Here is a 16,943-nt window from a genome sequence, read left to right as displayed (position 1 = left end):
CAGAAAAGCACAAGGCAATTTAACATGTATTATCCAAAAGTTCAATCACGAAAATTACTGTCAGAATTCATATTTATATCTAAGTATTGTATAGCAGCTAATCAAACAAAACTCAAACAAAATAAATAAACTAGAAAAACAACCAGGTATACTCAGGTTATTAGATCATTTCATTTGACACTTGACAAGCCTGAGAATAAATCAGAAATTGTCTCACCGCAAAGCATATCATCAAGGGTACAAGCAAGTCTGAGGGCAACCTGTTTTGTGCGAAGCAGTTTGTACATGATAGGAATTGCTCAATGTGAAGATGAGGGGGGAAAACTGCTGGCATCAATCAACTCATTCAGGAACAAACAGGAGCCATGGATAGGAAGAGATTTATTCAGGATCACAAGTGACACAGTATAATAAGCAACTGCAGACAGAGAACAGCTGCTTTGTGCTCGAGAAGAGAGCGCACAATGAATGGAAGGTCACTTGACTTTGCACATCAATTTCTATTTTGTAGAAACAAAGAGGCCTCCCATTAGGCAAGAAACATCGACTGCAGACATGAAATTCAGTTCAGTACTTCACAAGATAAAACAGAAAGTCCAGGAAACACACAATGGGACCCCAGTTGGTACCTGTAAATAGAGGAGACAGGTCAATGTCTGGGGTGGAGGCCTTTCATCTGAGAAGTTAAAATACAACAGGACCCCACTTCCCTCCGCTCTGCAGTTAGACCTGTCTTTCTACTGGATACAAATATTACAGCTTCAACGACAAGAGACAAGAATCAGCTAATCACAGACATCTCTGCACTTGCTCTTTAGCTTAGCCATAGTTCATGCTTTGGTATTACACTATCCTCCATTTTAAACATTGCTACATTCAATACACAGTGTTTCCCACATAATGCCTATGTTTTCTATTACACAAACCCCAAGCTATTCTTAGTGAGCGTTACCTCCCAGTAATGACTGGATGATATGGGGAATAAGATGAAACGTTACACAACAAGCTCTAAAGCCCTCTTCCCTGAGCAGCTAATGGTGAAATCTGCTCCCAGTGAGCTGCAGGACACATCAGAGCGTTTACTTTGAGCCTCATGGTGAAATCAACATGTAAACAGTGCCATCATTCACATCCTGCAGCTGAAGGTTAACAGGTAGATATATTCAAACACAATCCTACTGTGTTAAAAATTCACTTACCATATTGAAATGATCAGATTCCATGTCCAGGCTCTCTGTCAACATGGAATAACTATTAGTGCCCACTCCAGTATAATCACTAACTGACCACATCCTGAACACTTTCCTAAACTGCACCACAGTCTGAGCTGAAAGACAACATTCACTCAGTTTCTCCCTAATGGTTAACTATCTGTAACCACTTCAACAACCACACTAATCTTCCATTGTGCTAGGTATGACTCCAACTGGGGAGCGTTTTCCAGCCTGAATATCCTCCTGTGAGGTGAAGGATCCATCAGAGCATTGCTTTGAAGATCAGTAACATTATATTTCCCAATATGGAATGGTCCAATTCCATTATGGTTTAATGGAACAACCTTCACTGTTGGGAAAATTAGGTGTCATTTAAAATCATAATATACATTGTTAACGAGCAAAGGAAACAGCAGCAGCACTTCTTGTTCAAAGTATTACTCATTTCTTACAGAAAAAATAATGGTCTCAGCCAATTCACTGTTTAAATTTCCACCCCCCTGCTCAGAATTATAGGGAAATCTGGGCATTGGCATACAAATGGGAGGTAAGCAAAGGAGGTGACAACTACTAAAAAACCATTCCTTTCACATCTATTTGCTCTGTGTACACACCACACAGAAAAGGTCCAGCAGTGGCCATTCAGCCCTACAAGACTGTTCCACCATTCAATTTGGCCATGGTCAATCTGCATCTTAACACTGCTTGCTGGTCTTGGTTCCACAGTCCTCAATCTGCTCACCTATCATAATCCTATCAAATTCAGGGCTTTGAAATTCTGAATTAACCAGCTCCAGGTGTGTAGCTAATCAGATCCTGGAGTCAGTTCAATCCAAGAGTCAGTTTTATCTTATTCGTTCTATAAAACACACCATTCCAAATACATGGTCCCAATGACCAGAGGATCCTCCCTTTATAAAAAACAGACAGTTTTTAAATGTTTATTTTCTGAACTTCAGTAAACCATCATACCAGGGGTTAAGGCGAGTGCAATCTGGGATGTATGCTCTGGATTCCTCAGAGCAGCAGATTCACAGTGAACAGTGATCGATCCATCTGTTCACAGTCGACAATGCCTGTTGGGTCACAACAAACACAAGAGTTAACATCAGACCAACACAGCAGACGTGTCTGTTTTATATTTTTAAACTGAACGTTCTTTGAGCTGTGTTTCCACACTGGACTGACCAGTCAGTTTAGGGAAAGAAACCGGTTTTAGACAGCTTCCCCTTAGAGTCACAGAGAATATAAATCACTTTAAAAGACAAAAATCATTCTATACAACAGTGAACAGGCTGTGATCAAGAACCAATCACCTCGTATCCACCGTACACCCACCCAAGGTTCCAAAACAGGAAGCTTTTATCTTTACAGCATGTCTATTTACTGTGCTGGGCTAGGGGTGAAAAGAGGAAAGAGCACAATGCTTAAGATAATCCTGACTAGTGAGATTTCTTCCTTTGTAACAGGATGAGGGCGTCATTTGTAAAGCCAGCGTTAATTGCTCATCTCTAATTGCCCTTGAGAAGGCGGTAGTAAACCACTACAGTTCATGTGGTGTAGGTACACCTAAAGTGCTGTTAGGGAGGGAGTTCCAGGATTTTGGCCCAGTGACAGTGAAGGATCGGTGATATTTTTCCAAGTGAGGATGGTGAATGACTTGGAGGGGAACTTCCAGGTGGCGGTGTTCCCATGAATCTGTTGCCCTTGTCCTTCTAGGTGGGAGAGGTCATGGGGTAGGAAGATGCTGTTGAGGGAACCTTGGTGAATTCCTGCAGTGCATCTTGTAGATGGCACACACTGCTGCCACTCTGCATCACTGGTGGAGGCAGTGAATGTTTAAGGTAATGGATGGAGTGCCAATCAAGCGGGTTGTTTTTTCCTAGATGATGTTGACATTCTTAAATGTTGTTGAAGCTGCACTCAACCACATAATTTATCTATTCGTTCACAGGATGTTGGTGTCTCTGCCTAGGGCAGCATTTATTGTCCATCCCTAAATGCCCTTAAGGTGGTGGCGAGCTGCCTTCTTGAACCGCAGCAGTCCATGTGGTGTAGGTACACCCACAGTGCTGTTAGGGAGTCCAGGATTTTGACTCAGCAACAGTGAAAGAACAGAGATAGATTTCCAAGTTGGGATAGTGAGTGATGGAGGGGAAGTACTAGGTGGTGGTGTTCCCGTGTGCCTGCTGCCCTTGTCCTTCTAGGTGGTAGAGGTCACAGATTTGGAAGTTGCTGTCGAAGGAGCCTTGTTGAGTTGCTGCAGTGCATCTTGTAGATGGTACACAATGCATCAGTGGTGGAGGGAGTGAATGTTTGTGAATAGGGTGCCAATCAAGTGGGTTGTTTTGTCTCGGATGGTGTCGAGCTACGAGTGTTGTTGGAGGTGCACTCATCCAGGCAAGTGGTGAGTATTCCATCAGGCCCGACATGTGCCTTGTAGATGGGGGACAGGCTTTGGGGAGCCAGGAGCTATGTTAATCACCACAGAATTCCCAGCCTCTGACCTGCTCTTGCAGCCACAGTATTCATATGGTTAGTCCAGTTCAGTTTCTGGTCAATGGTAACTGTTAGGGTTTTGATAGTGGCGGGGGGTGGGGTGTCAGCAATGGTAATGCAATTGAATGGCAAGGTCAGATTCTCCTGTTGGAGATGGTCATTGCCTGGCAGTTGTGTGGCATGAATGCTACTTGCCACTTATCAGCCCAAGACTTAGTGTTGTCTAGATCTTGCTGCACGTGGATGCAAAGACAGAGGACTATTGGTAGCAATAATCTACAGGCATTTTGAATTTAAGACCTGTGTGTTTTTAAAAAAAGAAATACAAGTAAAGACACTGAGTGAAAGATGGCTGATAATGTGCAGTGACCACACGCTGGAAAATTCCATTGTGGATTATAGTTGACTGACAGGTCCCGAATAACGTAGAAAGTCATAACTGAAAGGTGTCTTCTTCAAACAGAGTTGAAAGGGAGATAGGAAAGATGCAAAAGACTGCACTTTAACCTCCTGTGGTTGCAGAGAGAGAAGATTGGATAATCTACTGAGACGTGCAATCAAAATCCATCTCCTGTTGATTTATATCTCAGAATGTGTAAATGGTCTGGGATGAAAGACCATGGACTCTGGGTGTGAATCATAGTTTTTCCCTTCCAGAATTAATCGGGAAAAATCAGTTAAAAAGCTGAGGTGCTGGTGTGTGACAGCAAGCAGAAGGACAAGAGTCCCCCCCCCCCCCCCCCCCCCCACCCCCCACTCCCCGCCCCCCCCACCCCACCCGCCCCCACCCCCCTACAGCTTGCAGGCAAAAGGATCTCTCAGCCTCTCTGTTGCTGGAGGCAGAGCTCAGCAGGAGCCACAACCTAAAGGAAATAGACAGCCCTTAAGCCACCCTGCAGAACCAAGTGCCTCCAAAATAACTGCAAAACTGTCAAAGTCATCAGTACCGGAATCACACAACTTAATGGCTACAAATTACTGCAATCTACACCTCACAGAAAGTCAAAAACTGATTCGTATTTTTTTTACTTTTATTTTGGCCTCAACTTCTCATTTCTGATTTGTGTGTATGTGTGTTGTGTTTTTATTATCTTTCTCAGGTTTCAGTAACTAATAAGCTTATTCTCTCTTTGACCCAACAAAGGCTGGTTAAATTAGCTCCTTCAAAAAAAAAATACATTTGGACTGGGAAAAAGTATCCATGGGGGAAGGAGTCCCTTTTAAATTAACCTTGTTGTGACACACAGAGGGGTTCAATAAAGAAGGGGAGCCAGCTTATCCCTGCCCACCCGGGTCCCGTTCTGGAAATTTACAATTTGGGAGCACTGCGCCCGGGAGCCAGTAATGACAGTGGAAAAGAACAGTTTGTTATCTGAGCAGTCGCAAATACTGAACCTTGTGCAACCATCAGCAAATAACCTTATTTCTAACCTTACGATAGAGGGAAGGTCATTGATGAAGCGGCTGAAGATGGTTGTGCCTAGGACACTACCCTGTGGAGCTCCTGCAGTGATGCCTTGGGGCTCAGATGATTGTCCTTCAACAACCAGACTAATCTTCCATTGTGCTAGGTATGACTCCAACTGGGGAGAGTTTTCGCTGATTCTCATGGACTCCAGTAGTACTAGTACTCCTTGATACCACACTCGGATAAATGCTGCCTTGGTGTTAAGGTCAGTCGCTCTCACCTCATTCCTGGAACTTAGCTCTCATCCCTGCAGTGGTCTGTGGAATGATTAGATGAACAGGGACGCCAGATGAAAAGCGATACAAGCAGCTAGAGGGAATGAAGCCCTCTTCCCTGAGCAGCTAATGGTGAAATCTGCTCCCAGTGTGCTGCAGGACACATCAGAGCATTTACTTTGAGCCTCATGGTGAAATCAACATGTAAATAGTGTCATTATTCACATCCTGCAGCTGAAGGTTAACAGGTAGATATATTCAAACACAATCCTACTGTGTTAAAAATTTACTTACCATATTGAAATGATCAGATTCCATGTCCAGGCTCTCTGTCAACATGAAATAACTATTAGTGCCCACTCCAGTATAATCACTAACTGACCACATCCTGAACACTTTCCTAAACTGCACCACAGTCTGAGGCGAGAGACAACGTACACTCAGTTTCTCCCTATGGTTAACTATCTGTAACCACTTCAACAACCACACTAATCTTCCATTGTGCTAGGTATGACTCCAACTGGGGAGAATTTTCCAGCCTGAATATCCTCCTGTGAGGTGAAGGATCCATCAGAGCATTGCTTTGAAGATCAGTAACATCACATTTCCCAAAATGGAATGGTCCAATTCCATTACGGTTTAATGGAACAACCTTCACTGTTGGGAAAATTAGGTTCCATTTAAAATCATAATATACATTGTTAATGAGCAAAGGAAACAGCAGCAGCACTTCTTGTTCAAAGTATTACTCATTTCTTATAGAAAAAATAATGGTCTCAGCCAATTCATTGTTTAAATTTCCACCCCCTTGCTCAGAATTACAGGGAAATCTGGGCATTGGCATACAAATGGGAGGTAAGCAAAGGAGGTGGCAACTACTAAAAAACCATTCCCTAGACATCTATTCGCTCGGTGTACACACCACACAGAAAAGGTCCAGCAGTGGCCATTCAGGCCCTCAAGACTGTTCCACCATTCAATTTGGCCATGGTCAATCTGCATCTTAACACTGCTTGCTGGTCTTGGTTCCACAGTCCTCAATCTGCTCACCTATCATAATCCTATCAAACTCAGGGTTTTGAAATTCTGAATTAACCAGCTCCAGGTGTGCAGCTAATCAGATCCTGGAGTCTGTTCAATCCAAGAGTCAGTTTTATCTTATTCATTCTATAAAACACACCATTCCAAAGAATCATATAAAAGTAGGGAAATTGACAATAGGGCAAACTTAAAGGTTTGTACCTGAATGCACGTAGCATTCAGAATAAAACTAATGAGGTAACAGCGCAAATAGAGATAAATAGGTATGATTTGGTGGCAATTACTGATACATGGTTACAGGGAGAACAGGTTTGGGAGTTGAATATCCAAGGATACTGAGTGTTTTGGAAGGATAGGCAGGAAGGAAAAGGAGGTGGTGTAGCTTTGTTAATAAAGGAAGAGGTCAGTGCTGTAGTGAGGAAGGATATAGGCACTGGAGAGCAAGACATAGAGTTAGTCTGGGTAGAAATAAGAAATAGCAAGAGAAAGTCGTCCCTGGTGAGAGCAATCTATAGGTCCCCAAACAGTAGTTCAGCAGTAGGGCACAGTATAAACCAGGAAATACTGGGAGCATGTAAGAAAGGCACGGCAATAATCATGAGTGATTTTAATATGCATATAAACTGGACTAATCAAATTGGCAAGGGTAGCCTTGAGGGAGAGTTCATAGTGTATCAGAGATTGTTTCTTGGAGCAATATGTTGTGCAGCAGGCTATTCTGCATTTGGTTTTGTGTAATGAGATGGGATTAATTAGTGATCTCATAATAATGGATCCTCTAGGGAAGAGTGATCATAGTATGCTAGAATTTCAACTTCAGTTTGACAGCAAGAAACCCGAGTCCCACACTAGTGTTCTGGAGTTAAACAAAGGTAACTACATAGGCATGAGGGCAGATTTGGCCCTAATGGACTGGGCAGGAAGACTACAAGGTAGTGCAATTGATGAACAGTGGCAGATATTTAAAGAGATATTCAACTCCTCCCAAGTAAAATATATTCCAAAGAGGAAGAAAGATGATAAAAGGGGGAAAAAGCATCCAGAGCTAAGCAAGGAAGTTAAAGATAACTTAACGGCAAAAACTAAGGCATACCAAATTGCAAAGCTCAGTGGCAGGCTGGAAGATTGGGAAACTTTTAAAAATCAACAAACGGTTACCAAGAAAATAATAAAAAGAGCGAAGGTAAATTATGAAAGAAAACTAACGCAAAATGTAAAAACTGATAGCAAAGGCTTCTACAAGTATATAAAAGGAAAGAGAGTAGCTGAAGTGAATGTTGGTCCCTTGGAGGATGAGGCTGGGGAATTATTAGCGGGGAATGCAGAAATGGCAGAGACATTTAATCAATGTTTTGCCTCAGTTTTCACGGTGGAGGACACTAGTATCACCCCAATAGTAACAGTAGTGCAGAGGATATAGAGAAAAAGGAATTTAGAACAATCACCATCACTAGAGAAAAAGTACTGAGCAAACTATTGGGATTAAAGAGTGACAAGTCCCTAGGACCTGATGGCCTACATCCCAGGGTCTTAAAGGAAATGGCAGCGGAGGTAGTGGATGCATTGGCTTTAATATTCCAAAATTCCCTGTGTTCTGGAAAGGTTCCAGTGGATTGGAAAAATGCTAATATAACGCCCTTATTCAACAAAAAAGAGGGGGGGAGTTGGAGGCAGAAAGTAGGAAACTATAGACCAGTTAGTTTAACATCTGCCGCTGGGAAATTGTTGGAATCCTTTATTAAGGAAGTAGTAATGGGGCATTTGGAAGGTCAAAATGCAATCCGTCAGAGTCAGCATGGTTTTATGAAGAGTAAATCGTGTTTGACTAATTTGCTAGAGTTCTTTGAAGATGTGACAAGCAAAGTGGATTATGGGGATCCTGTAGATTTAGTATATCTGGACTTCCAGAAGGCCTTTGATAAGGTGCCGCACAAAAGATTAATACACAAGATAAGATCACACGGAGTTAGGGGTAATATATTAGATTGGATAGAGGATTGGCTAACCAACAGAAAGCAGAGAGTCGGGATAAATGGGTCTTATTCTGGATGGCAAGCTGTAACTAGTAGGGTGCCAAAGGGTTCGGTCCTTGGGCCCCAACTATTTACAATCTATATTCATGACTTGGATTCAGGGATAGAAGGTACTATAGCTAAATTTGCAGATGACAGCAAAATAGGTGGGAAAGTAAGTTGCAATGAAGAAATAAGAAATTTACAAATGGATATGGACAAGTTAGGTGAATGGGCCAAAATCTGGCAGATGGAGTTTAACATGGATAAGCATGAGATGATCCATTTTGATCGGAAGAATAAAAAGGCGACTTATTATTTAAATGGACAGAAACTTCAGAATGCTTCAGTGTAGAAGGACCTGGGTGTCCTCGTGCATGAATCACTGAAAGCTAATATGCAGATACAGCAGGTAATAAGGAAGGCAAATGGAATTTTGGCATTTATTGCTAAAGGGATAGAGTATAAAAATAGGGAAGTGTGGTTGCAACTGTACAAGGCATTAGTGAGACCGCACCTGGAGTACTGTGCACAATTTTGGTCCCCTTACTTGAGGAAGGAAATAGGTGCATTGGAGGTGGTTCACTAGACTGATTCCAGAGATGTGGGGCTTGTCTTATGAGGAGAGTTTGAGCAGTTTAGGCCTATACTCGATAAAGTTTAGAAGGATGAGAGGAGATCTAATTGAGGTATACGAGATGCTAAAAGGGATAGGCAAAGTAGATGTGGAGCGGATGTTTCCCCTTGTGGGGCATTCTAGAATGAGAGGCCATAGTTTTAGGCTAAGGGGTGGTAGATTTAAATCAGAGATGAGGAGAAATTACTTTTCTCAAAGGGTCGTGAATCTGTGCAATTCACTACCTCAGAGTGCAGTGGATGCCGGGATGCTGAATAGATTTGTAGGCAGATTTTTAAATTAGTAACAGGTTGAAAGGTTATGGGGAGAGGGCGGGAAATTGGAGTTGAAGCCAAAATGAGATCAGCCATAATCGTATTGAATGGCGGGGCAGGCTCAAGGGGCTGAATTGCCTACTCCTAGTACTTATGTTGTTCCAAACACATGGTCCCAGTGACCAGAGGATCCTCCCTTTATAAAAAAACAGACTGTATTTAAATGTTTATTTTCTGAACTTCAGTAAACCATCATACCAGGGGTTAAGGCGAGTGCAATCTGGGATGTATGCTCTGGTTTCCTCAGAGCAGCAGATTCACAGTGAACAGTGATCGATCCATCTGTTCACAGTCGACAATGCCTGTTGGGTCACAACAAACACAAGAGTTAACATCAGACCAACACAGCAGACGTGTCTGTTTTATATTTTTAAACTGAACATTCTTTGAGCTGTGTTTCCACAATGGACTGACCAGTCACTTTACGGAAACAAATCGGTTTTTGGCAGCTTCCCCTCAGAGTCACAGAGAATATAAATCACTTCAAAAGACAAAAATCATTCTATATAACAGTGAACGGGCTGTGATCAAGGACCAATCAGCTCGTATCCATCCCACACCCACCCACAATTCCAAAACATCTTATTTTCACAACATGTCTATTTACTGTGCCAGGCTTGATGTCAATTTTGACAGGGGTGCTTGGTGTGGCACTTGGTTAAATGCTGCCTTGGTGTTAAAGGCAGTCACTCTCATCTTACTCCTGGAACTCAACTCTTTTACCTGCAGTGATCTGTGGAATGATTACGTGAACAGGGACACCAATGAAAAGTGATACAAGCAGCTAGAGGGAATGAAGCCCTCTTCCCTGAGCAGATAATGGTGAAATCTGCTCCCAGTGAGCTGCAGGACACATCAGAGCGTTTACTTTGAGCCTCATGGTGAAATCAACATGTAAACAGTGTCATCATTCACATCCTGCTGCTGAAGGTTAACAGGTATATATATTCAAACACAATCCTACTGTGTTAAAAATTCACTTACCATATTGAAATGATTAGATCCATGTCCAGGTTCTCTGTCAACATGAAATAACTGTTAGTGCCTACTCCAGTATAATCACTAACTGACTACATCCTGAACACTTTTTTAAACTGCACTGCAGTCTCAGGTGAAAGATAACGTACATCCAATCTCTCCCTATGGTTAACTATCTGTAACCAGAGTCCAGCCTGAATATCCTCCTGTGAGGTGAAGGATGCATCAGAGTGTTTGCTTTGAAGATCGGTAACATTGATTGGTCCAATTCTGATTTAATGGAATACTCTTTTCTGTTGAGCAAATTAGGGTGTTACTTATAGAAAAAATAATGGTCTCAGCAAATTCTGGTCAATATTTAAATTGTATCTCCCTGCTCAGATTACAGTGGAACCAGGCATCGCCATATAGGCAGATAAGCGGGGGGATACGCAATGGGAGTATCATGAAGTGTTCCTGAGCAGCTCAATACCTTCACAACCTTGCAGTGGATAGGGTTAATCCCTGTTAGGAGCACTGACTGCTGACCATCTATACTGCTGCACAAAGCAGGAAAATGACAGCACTGCCACCAACTGATTAAAATCAGCAATGATCAGAAAGGCAGAGTTTGAGGGGTTTGGGGGATGTGGAGTTGGAGGAGATTACAGAGATTTGGAGTGGGCAAGCCACGGCTGGCTTTGTAAACAAAAATGAGAGTCAAAGAGCAACAAAAGCTGCCAGCACACAGCTGGTAGGGCTGCATCAGCCTTGCCTCAAAAGAAAACTCACTTTATACAAGTGTGGAATTATGTCTCGTTGCTACGCCCCTATCCCACAGCTGTCACTATAAGTAAACTATCACCTCGATATGTAATAGGTAGTGGGGTGGGTAGCGGAATAGGATGAAGTACCAATATCTGACTTGCGTACCTGAGTTTAATTTGTAATTTGCCAGTGGTGTTGTGCACTGAGGCTGCAGGGCAGGGTCAGGAATGCGTTGCCCCATAGAACAATTCATTCTTGACAAGTGATGTTGAGTGTTTGCCTAAAGGGTGGAGCAGAGGAAACAAACAATGTGAGGGCAGACCATCTACTGAAAAAACAGTTGCCTGCATGGCTCCTTGCCCTGTCTACACACCACACAGTTGAGAACCAACAGTGGGCCATTCAGCCCCTCGAGCCTGTTGCACCATTCAATTAGGTCATGGCTGATGTTGAACTCTACTGGCCTTGGTTCCACAACCTTTAATACCCTCGTCTAAAATAAACCTATCAAACTCAGTTCTGAAACTGTGAATGACCATCTCTAGGCGTGCACCGAATCAGGTCCTCGTGACCATTCAATTCAGTAGTCAGTTTTATCTTATTCTATCAAACACACCGTTTCAAATACATGATCCCACAGACAAACAGCAAACTGGTTTTAAATGTTCATTACTTCAGTAAACCATATCAGGTCAAGACTCAACAACTGTGAACTTTGATGTAAACGGTTTTATAGTCTGCTCTGGGTTCCTCAGAGCAACAAGTTCAGTTAACAGCGATATATCTAAAACATATATCTAGCCTGTTCTCACTCAATACTCCCTGTTCGATCACAACACAAACAAGAGTGAACATCAGCCCAATACAGCCGAGCTACAGTATTTATTTAATTTTAAACTGACCATTCTTTGTACCAATTGTGTTGTATGCATTACACACCCGCCCACCCCACCCTAAACAGAAATCTCTTGTTTTTACAAGGTGTCTATTTACCAAGTCAAGTTGGGGGTGATTCAATCCCAAATTGGCAGGAGCACCATACTCAAGTTATATTTGAGAAGTGGGTGTTACCTTCAGTGATCTGTGGAATGATTAGATGAACAGGGACACCAGATGAAAAGCGATACAAACAGCTAGAGGGAATGAAGCCCTCTTCCCTGAGCAGATAATGGTTAAATCTGCTCCCAGTGAGCTGCAGGACACATCAGAGCGTTTACTTTGAGCCTCATGGTGAAATCAACATGTAAACAGTGTCATCATTCACATCCTGCTGCTGAAGGTTAACAGGTAGATATAGTCAACACAATCCTACTGTGTTAAAAATTCACTTACCATATTGAAATGATCAGATTCCATGTCCAGGCTCTCTGTCAACATGAAATAACTATTAGTGCCCACTCCAGTATAATCATCAACTGACCACAGCCTGAACATTTTCCTAAACTGCACCACAGTCTGAGGCGAAAGATAACATTCACCCAATCTCTCCCTATGGTTAACTATCTGTAACCAGAGTCCAGCCTGAATATCTTCTTGTGAGGTGAAGGATGCATCAGAGCGTTTGCTTTGAAGATCAGTAACATCACATTTCCCAATAATCATCATTTGCATCCTTCCGCTCAGAATTACAGTGGAGTCTGGACACTGAAATATTAGCAACAGGGGACAGTTGCACATTCACCTCTGCAGGTGTTAAAAACTAATTCTCAGGATGCGACCATCAATGGTAAGGCCAGCACTTAATGACTGTCCCTGTTTTCTCTGTAGAGTGATGGTGAACCATTTTGTTAAACTGCTGTAGCCCATGTGGTAAAGATGCTCCCATGTTACGTGGGGTGCTCCAGGATTTTGACACAGTGATGCTGTATTTCCATGAGGGCTACATAGCACAGTAGGAAATGTGAAGGTGGTGATGTCTCTGATACTCGATGGTATAGATCACGGGTTTGGAAAATGGTACTAAGCATGGCTTGGTGAGTTGTGCCAACCCATGCTCTACATAGTACATTCTGCAGCTACAGCACAACAATGCTGGAGGGTGTGGATTCCTGAGGTGCTTGATGGGATGCTGACCAACCAGTCTGCTTTGTTCTGTATGTGTGTTACTGGAGCTGCAGTCATCTAGACAAGTGGCAAATATCCCATCCCACCTGAAGACCAAGATCACTGCCTTACTTTCCAGTCTTCCCAAATATCCTCGAGATCATCTTGTCCATCAGACCCACCTCATGCTTCCTCAAATCCTACTCCCTGTAAACTGCTGAACACCCAGCTTCCTCGCTCCCACATCAGCTGATATTGTTAACAGTATTCTCGGTCTGGGTACTCTCCCACTTCCCTTCAAATCAGACTTCACCCCGTTCCTCAAAATAAAACCAAACATGTACCCCTCTGTCCTTGCAAACTAGCATCCCATCTCCAACACCCCTCCTTTCCTCTCGAAACTCAAGCGTGCTGTCGCCTCCCAAGTCCATTCCCATCTTTCCTGGAACACCATGTTTGGATCCCTCCAATCAGGTTTCTTCCCCACAAAGTACATCAAAATCACAAATGATGTCTGCTGTGACTGTGACAAAGGTAACCTCTCCCTCCTCAAGCTGTCTGCAGCCTTTGATATGGTGGACCACGCTATCCTCCTCCACTACCTCTCCAATGTCATTCAGCTAGGTGGGATGGGGACTGTTCACACCCTATCCCAATCTCATCCACTCAGTCATAGTCAGAGAATCACCTGCAATGAGTGTCCCCAAAGGATCTCACCTTGACTTCCAACCCCCACCCCCACCCCATCTCAGCTATTCTATTTGTTCAACAACATCTTCCAAACCCAGGGCCACTACCATCTGGAAGGACAAGGGCAGCAGATAGATGGGAACATTGCCAGCTGGAAGTTCCCCTCCAAGTCACTCACCATCCTGACTTGGAAATACATCACCGTTCCTTCACTTTCACTGGGTCAAAATCCTAGAACTCCCTCCCTAACAGCACTGTCGGTGCACCTGCACTACATGGACTGCAGCGGTTCAGGAAGGCAGCTCACCACCACCTTCTCAAGGGCAATTAGGGATGGGTAATAAATGCTGGTCTAGCCTGCGATGAGAAAGAGACTGGGAGGTGGGGCGGTGGTGGAGTCAGTGCACAGGCGCAAAGCCGGTAGCTGATCCAGTGCGCAGGCGCCTAGAGCTGGCAGCAGCACATTCTGCTCGGGGAAGGCGAACCTTCCAGCCAGATGCCCCTTCCAGTGGGATCGCTGACTGTTCAGCGCAGCATGGAGTGGAGTCTAGAGGCAGGAATAAGGGTTACAGTAGCAATTAAAGAACTACAAAGTACTGGATAAGCAGGAATTCCCTCCAATTAAATATTGGGAAGATTGAAGCCATCCCAACACCTAACTCTGTTCTCTCAGTGCCAACTCCATCCCTCTTCCTGGTAACAGTGAGATTGAACCAGTCTGTTTATAACATTGGGGGTCACATTTAACTTTCAGATGTGCTTTCCACCTCATTTCCCCATCATCACTAAGAGCGCCTATTCCCAGCTCCTAATTTCGCTCCTGTCTCTGCTCATTTGCTGCTGAAACCCTAATTCCTGCCTCTAGACCACTCTGCCCTGAACAGTTAGTGATCCCACTGAAAGGGGCATCCGGCTGGACGGGCTCACAGCGCGTGCGCGAAGCAGAATGCGCCGTTGCCGGCTCTGCGCCTGCGCACCGACTGCGACTCCGACGCCGCCGCCACCTCAGCCTTTTTTTCTCGGTCAACATCTGAATATTGCAGCGAGCGGTCGCGGCGGAATCCCTCTCGGAATAATTTTTTAAATGGACAGAAAAGCTGCTATCGGATGGAACCTGGCCACGGTATAAAAAAAAGAAAGGACGAAAGGGTTCGTCGAACGCAAAGCATCGACCGCGCTGGGTTTATTATAAATTCTGTTTTTTAAATACCTTTGGATGCGCTTCACTTCAGTCTGACATTGAGTCTGTGCGCTTAACGGCGACCGTGGGGCTGACGAAGCCATTGACCGCCATTTCGAGGCGCGAATCGGGTCGAGGGCGGGGCGTCCGGGCACGTGACTCCGCCGCCAGTACGTGCCGATGTCACGTGCTGCGCGGTGACGACACAGGCTCCGCCCATTTTCCTTGACTCTGTGAGGGGCTGACTGGGCTCAATGAACCTTTCAGGAGACAGAGGACAGCGATGTTAGGAGATGCCATGTCGGCTAATCCAGCAATCTGAAGCAAAATGTAAGAACTTGCTTTTGATGCAGGGCTTTTTACAACTTCAGGACATCCCAGAGCACTTTACGGCCAGTTTTAATTTATTCTTTTGCAGGATGTGGGTTTCGCTGGCTTGGCCAGCATTTATTGCCCATCCTTAGTTGCCCTTGAGAAGGTGGTGGGTGAGCTGCCTTCTTGAACCACTGCAGTCCATGTGATGTAGGTACACCCACAGTGCTGTTAGGGAGGGAATTCCAGGATTTTGATCCAGTGACAGTGAAGGAACGGCGATATATTTTCAAGTCAGGATGGTGAGCGACTTGGAGGGGGAGCTTCCAGGTGCCGATGTTCCCATCTACCTGCTGCCCTTGTCCTTCTAGGTGGTTGAGGTTTGGAAAGTGCTGTTTAACAAATAGAATAGCTGAGGGGTTGTCAAGGTTAGATCCTTTGGGGATGCTCATTGTAGGTCTGGAGGGTGTTACAAGTTTGAAAATTGAAAATTTAAGCACTTTTAACATTGTCACCATTGTTGGAAATTAGAAAAGAGTTCACGAGAATGGTTCCAGGGATGAAGAACTTCAGTTATGTCGACAGCTTGGAGAAGTTGGGACTGTTTTCCTCGAAGAAGCAAAGGTTGAGAAGTATTCAAAATCATGAGGATTCTGGACAGTGTAGATGGGGAGAAGCTGTTCCTGCTTGTGAAAGGAATGAGAACGAGTGGGCACTGACTTAAGGCAAAAGAAGTAATGGCAACATGAGGAAAAACTTTTCCACACATTGAGTGGTTAAGGTCTGGAATGTGCTGCCTGAGAGTGTGGAGGCAGGTTTAATCAAGGGAATTGGATTATTATCTGAAAAGAAACAATCTGCAGGGTTATGGGGAGAAGGCACTGGGTGCAGACACGATGGATCAAATGGCCACCTGTGCTATAACTATTCTGTGATCATTAATATTTAGATTAACAAATAATTAATATTTAACTAAAATCAATGCCGTAATGTTTCCACATTGCTGCCCAGAATAGGTTCCACTGATTGAACCAATAAATGTTATCGATAGACATCAAAGCAAAATACTGCAGATGCTGGAAATCTGAAATAAAAATAGAAAATGCTGGAAAAAGACAGCAGGTCTGGCAGCATCTGTGGAGAGAAACAGAATTAATGTTTTGAGTCAATTTTGACTCTTCAGAACTGAAGGAAGGTCGAAATGTGATGGGTTTTATGCATTGAAAGGAGGAAGAACAAAAGGTAATGTCTGGGGCAGGGTAGAGAGAGTGGGAGTGCCATGGAACAAAAGGCAATGGGAATGGTAATGGTTGTAGTAAAGAAAAAAAAGGTCCAGAGTGAGTGTGAATGGCAGAATAATGAACAGCTCTGTCTGAAAGCAAAAACATGGGACCGTTTCTGGGAAAGGTGGGACCTGTATAAGCGGGACGGTCTACATCTGAACCAGAGCGGGACTAACATCCTTGCGGGTGGGTTTGCGAGTGTTGTTGGGAGGAGTTTAAACTAATTCGGCAGGGGAAGGGGACACAGAATGTTTGCAGAATAGGGACACATCATAATACAGTAAAACAATCAAGTCAGAGGGAATATAGC

General features: G+C 43.8%; 1 protein-coding gene and 1 long non-coding RNA gene across 4 annotated transcripts in view; one reads left to right on the top strand and one right to left on the bottom strand.

Moving 5' to 3' along the window:
• Nucleotides 1-362: 362 nt before the first annotated feature.
• LOC121289035 lies at nucleotides 363-15,203 on the bottom strand. Of its 2 annotated transcripts, XR_005945481.1 has the most exons (9): nucleotides 15,069-15,203; nucleotides 12,458-12,492; nucleotides 11,291-11,405; nucleotides 10,385-10,418; nucleotides 9,599-9,702; nucleotides 5,691-5,725; nucleotides 2,187-2,290; nucleotides 1,200-1,234; nucleotides 363-629 (listed from the first exon to the last, which is right to left on the bottom strand). It is a non-coding gene; the product is annotated as an uncharacterized LOC121289035 (long non-coding RNA). The 2 variants fall into 2 exon arrangements; XR_005945482.1 differs by lacking the exon at nucleotides 1,200-1,234.
• Nucleotides 14,847-16,943, top strand: part of LOC121289034 (2-5A-dependent ribonuclease-like) — a 53,137-nt gene continuing 51,040 nt past the window's right edge. Inside the window, exon 1 of one of the 2 annotated variants that reach the window (XM_041207956.1) lies at nucleotides 14,847-14,981. The gene's annotated coding sequence lies outside the window, so the exon portion shown is untranslated. Of the gene's footprint in view, nucleotides 14,982-15,178; nucleotides 15,369-16,943 lie in introns of those variants that run through there. The other variant, XM_041207958.1, reaches the window with a different exon arrangement.

This window comes from Carcharodon carcharias, chromosome 16 (genome assembly GCF_017639515.1).
Source record: "Carcharodon carcharias isolate sCarCar2 chromosome 16, sCarCar2.pri, whole genome shotgun sequence".
Taxonomy (NCBI): Eukaryota; Metazoa; Chordata; class Chondrichthyes; order Lamniformes; family Lamnidae; genus Carcharodon; species Carcharodon carcharias.
The sequence above is the reverse complement of the archived record's forward strand: the minus strand, read 5'-3'. Positions and strand labels throughout refer to the sequence as shown.